The sequence below is a fragment of the Gracilinanus agilis genome, chromosome 2, assembly GCF_016433145.1.
Source record: "Gracilinanus agilis isolate LMUSP501 chromosome 2, AgileGrace, whole genome shotgun sequence".
NCBI classification, from domain to species: Eukaryota; Metazoa; Chordata; class Mammalia; order Didelphimorphia; family Didelphidae; genus Gracilinanus; species Gracilinanus agilis.
Genome location: NC_058131.1, coordinates 710,066,930 through 710,072,143, shown reverse-complemented (window position 1 = coordinate 710,072,143; position 5,214 = coordinate 710,066,930). Strand labels below are relative to the sequence as shown.

At 40.4% G+C, this 5,214-nt stretch overlaps 1 non-coding gene across 1 annotated transcript; it reads right to left on the bottom strand.

The window, feature by feature from the left end:
* Positions 1-980: 980 nt before the first annotated feature.
* Positions 981-1,084, bottom strand: LOC123238446. Its single transcript, XR_006505612.1, has one exon. It is a non-coding gene; the product is annotated as a U6 spliceosomal RNA (small nuclear RNA).
* Positions 1,085-5,214: the final 4,130 nt, after the last annotated feature.

Genomic DNA, 5,214 nt, shown 5'->3' with positions numbered 1-5,214 from the left:
ATTCTAGGCTGAAGCTCTGGGAATGGATGAGATCACTTGACCTTGACTTAATCATTCCTCCGTGTCTCAGGTTCTCTCCTCTGATAATTTATGTTCTTGGGTTTCTTTAACACTAGGCTTCTGTTTTTGAGTTCTTCTTATTCTTCCTAACCTCATCTGTTCTGTTGATTGACTTTTCTATTGTTTTTAAGTAGTACCACATAGTTTAAATGATTATTTTTCTATACGATGAAGTCTGGCAATGCTTTGCTTCCTTCATTCTTATATATCCCCATTATTTCTCAATTATTTTCAGTATTATTATTATAAGACCCTTTATTCCTCCAAATGAATTACCTGATTATTTTAGCAAATTCTTTATAGTATCCACTTGGCTCTTTGAGTGGAAAGCACTACTTCTGGAAATCAGTTGAGATATCATCATCTTGAATATTGTAGTACAGGAGAGAATGGAGCACATCTTATGGTCTACTGATCCTGCATCCCAGCCACTTCCATGGAAACGTGCACCTTGAGATTTAAGGGTTTGGTACTTCAGAATGATGCAGAAAATACTGGGGGAAGGAGTGGTCTTTTGGTGTGACAGCAGAAGGAGGGGGAAAGCTGCGTCAAAAGAGTATCTGAGAGTATTAACTTGTAAACTAGGATGATGAATGGCCCATTCAGTGGATTTTTAAAAGAAGTGACCCCATTCTTCTCTCAAATCAGTCTGTGGCAAGTAGCTTCTCACTCCCATCAACCTCCCATGAGGGCTAAGGAAGAGGCTACACTTCTACAACCTTGGCTGAATTGATAAACTTCAAGAACATGCAGAAGACAAGAGTCCAAACTTGACCTGGTCCCAGCGGCAGTTATTATTGCCCCATCACTGTATATTGTCACAGTTCAGCAACAAGCAACAAATCTTTCTGGAGTTAATTGAAATGTTCCTTTACTCCTGTAAAGAGTAGTTAAATTTACACATATCTTGTGAATGCCTTAAAGTGGTGGAGCAGTTCCTAAAGTGTTTGTCATCCTACAGTAGAGGCAATGCTAGTCTTTTCTATATCATTCCAATTTTGGTATAGATATAGTCAAAGAAAGCACTGTGTCTATCAATTTGGCAAATGAGAAAAGCTCACAGAGAGAGTTAACACAGCGAACAACAAAGTCAGGATCCAAAAATTCCTTGACAGGCTTAAGCATTGGCCTTAAACTATTCATGTGACTGAGAAATCCTATTGATAACTTGTTTTTACATCGCCTTCATTTCCCAGTATAATCTCCCTCTAGGAGAACAAACTCTTCTAAGAAAGGATTTTTAAAAGGATGAGGTAGAAACAGTTTAGTAAAAATAATCAGCATGCCAATTAAGTCCATATTCCATTCAATGTTTCAAATCCACAGCCCCCCAAACTCTGCCAAGAAGGGAAGGAGGTACATTCTCCCATCTGTCCAGTTTGGTAGTTACAATCACTTTGGATTGTTTCATTTTTGTTTTGTTCTGACTATTTACATTGTTGTTATTTTCTCACTTGACTTTATATCAATTCATATCATCCTTTTTGACTCATTTCCTATTTGCCATTTCTTATCATGTAGTAACATTCCATTGCATCCATTAGTCATTCTTTATCTATTTCCCAATTATTGTGCATCTGCTTCGTTTTCTGTCAAGGTGAAATTGAATGGATAACAAATGCAACCTGGTTCAGAAAGTGGGCATCCCAAGCATAAAATGGGAGACAGAGCAAGACAATAATCTGTCCATTTGAAAAAGTTTAAGGGGTTTTAGGAGTTTTGCCTCCAAGAGTCAATGTCTGCAGCATAGCCTGTGTGACTGATTTGACCCTAGGGACTGGTTACAGAAACCAGTCCATTGGTACCAACAGCATCTTGATTCAAACAGCAATTATAATCTGAAATAACTCAGTGGTGGTATCCATACACACTTCTGTGGAATTACAGGCTAGAGTGGATAAATAGCTCTTCTGACCCCATCAGTCATGTTTAATACTTTTCCTTTAACAAATGCTAGTAATAAATACATTCCCTAGAGATCTAGAGGTAAGAAAACAGAGAAATCTCCATCAATCATTCTTACCAGCAGGAAGTTATTTTGTATATCCTGCAAAAGGGATTTTAACCTCTTCATCTGTAAACACCCACTTGCCCAGCTAAAGAGACAGAACCCCTTTGTCCTTTTATGGTTGGTTTTGTCAAATACGCTTAGGAAAGGTCAACAAGTACCTGTATGTTGACCAGCTTGGCGTGATGATCAAAGAAGCCAGTTTCTGTTTGGTGCTGTGCTGTCTCATACCCAGGATTTTAGTTTTGACTGTGGTAAGGTAAGGAGGAAGTGTGGCATGATGGACTTGGAAGTGGAAGGACCTGAGGTCACATCCCAAGTCTGACACTTATCTCTGAGTAACCCTGGGCAAGTCACTGAGCCTCTGAGTGCCCCCACACAAATCTATAAGACCCTAGTCCAAGAGTGTTCACTGATCTGAATGTGGGAAGATGTGTAGAGGGATTTTTCACCCTCTATGGTAGTTCTCTATGGTAGCCAGAGCACTGGAACTATAATTAGGAAGACTTGTCTTCTTCAGTTCAAATATGGCCTCAAACTCTTACTAGCTCTGTGATCCAGGGCAAGTAACTTAACCCTTTTTGCCTCAGTTTCCTCATCTGTAAAATAAGTCAGAGAAGGAAATGACAAACTATTCCAATATCTGCCAAGAGAACATCAAATACGATCACAGAAAGTGTTATAATTAAGGGAGGTCACTTGTATCTATTTGAGGTAGTAAAAATGATGTACAGAGAGGAATAAGATGATGCTTCTCCTTCATAACAGTTGCCCAGGCAGGATCCTTCAGGTCAAAGAGGTTTATCCCTTCAGGACCTACCTGGGGTTAATTGATATATTGATTTGGGCTCTTCAGCTAGGATAACGACGATATTCTGACTGCGTTGACTCCCTTCCCAAAACAAACTTTGAAACTGATTTAGGAGGTACTTTAAACTATATATATTAAACAAGAAGGATAAGGGTAAAGGACTGAAAAGTTTTAGGAGATCCTACTTTAATTATTACTAATGAAACTCCCAACTGCTGGCAAATGAAGAATCAATGTAGCTTCCCTCTGGTTCAGCCTGGCCAGAGCTAAACCAGAGTAGGTAAACTGCTGGGAAATCTTCAGCTTCTTCTTCTGTAGATCTTAGCCTTAACAGTAGAGATACATCCACCCTTTCCACCCTCTTCTTCGTCTCCTGCCCACTTCCCGGATCCCTCCCAGGCCCTGGGAAGCCTAGATATCTAGATGATGAAACTCCTAATATCTAGGGGCAGGAGACACCGAGGTGGTGGTCAGGTACAGGTTGATAACGGCATATCAAGGACAGGAAGAGCTTGCAGAGAGATATTTGTACCTTCTCACTCCAAGACCAGGATCCACCAATCTCCAGCCTCAGCTCAGGTCAAAGACCCAGAACTTCTGCTCAGGGTTCTCAACTGCCCCTCCTGACTCTCGCATGCCTCCCTGGGAACATTCTATCCAACGGACTTATCCATCAATCATTGAATGAACTTCAAGCTCCCAGAGAGTCAATATAACAAAAGTCAGACACGACTTAAAATGAACACCAACAATATGTTATTTTCCTAGATGGCTAGATTGGAAGCTCCCTAAGGACAGTGATATTTTTAGTTTTTTTCATCCTTCACACTTAGGATGGTACCTTCCATCTCATAGATGGCTTAGTAAATATTGGTTGGCTGGTTGATTACAGATGGAAAGAATGCATGGAATGGGGATGAAGTCAAACCTTGTCGCCCTCACACTTTAGCTGAAGGCCACATCTGGACATACAATCCATTGTGCACTTAATCCAGTAGGCATTTAATAAAAACTCATTGTGTGTGAAACTAAAGGCTGACTCAAGCACCACCTGGTACTATTACCAACCAGGGCTAGTCTTGATTTTGGGAATGGGGCTCTAATTTTCCTTGGATAGCTCACACAGGCAAATGATAGATTCCCTTTTCAGAAAGCACTTCCTACCTCATTCAAGAGAATAGAAGGACCTGCCCATTAGAGGATTCAGAAGAGAAGAAAATGTGCCTTCACTAGAAGTAATAGAAAATCTAAAGCATGCCAGTTTGTAAATTCGCATCCATGAATAAAGCATGATGAACCCACAGAAGAACTGCCAAGAGTTTTATTTTCTTGTAAATAGTCTGAAGCACCCAGCAAGTTTCATTAATTCCCCCCTTGTTTGTGCTTATATATTCATCAGGTCTCTCCCAGTTTCCAGCAGGACATCCTACCTGTGGAGCTGCTTTAGACCAACTAAGGATTTCCTCCACAATAATTATGGACCAAAAACTTCTCTTTGGCCCTGCCATGTGTTTCTTCATTGAATTTTGAGTCACAGGATCATGGATTTAGAGCTAAGAGAGAACTTGGAGGCTATTGAATCTGAATCCATCATTTTATAGATCAGGAAACTGAGGCTAAAGAGGGCCACATGACTTGCTCTTCATTTCTCATCTCTTCAGTACTCACCAGACTGCTTTCAAGATTTCTTCATCGTACTCCAAAAATCTTTCCATCTTCAGTCCTGGGTCTCTGCCTCTGATGTTTCTCCTAGATTGGATGGTTCCTCTTAGAATCTCTATTCATGTAGGGGGCCCAAGATAGCCATCTCTCCGTTTCTCACTCAGCTGCACTCAGGACTTCTCCAACATCCAGCCTCCCACCTCACTTCTGCTTTCTATTATGTGTCATCTTCTCTTGTAGAATGTAAACTTTTTGAAGGCAGGGTTAATCTTTTTATTTATATTTTTGCTTGTATTTGTATTCCTAGCATTTAGCACAGAATCAGGCATATAGTAAATGCTTAATAAATGCTTGTTGACTGACTGATTGCCCAAGATCATATAACTATTAAGTGTCTAAAGTAGGATTTGAACTCTTTTTGGCTTTAAGTCCATTTTTCTATCCCCTACACCAGTGATTCCCAAAGTGGGTGCTACCACCCCCTGGTGGGTGCTGCAGCGATCCAGGGAGCGGTGATGGTCACAGGTGCATTTATCTTTCCTATTAATTGCTATTAAAATTTAAAAAAAAATTAATTTCCAGGGGGCTAAGTAATATTTTTTTCTGGAAAGGGGGCAGAAGGCCAAAAAAGGTTGGGAACCACTGCCCTACACCATCTAGTGGCTCCACACAC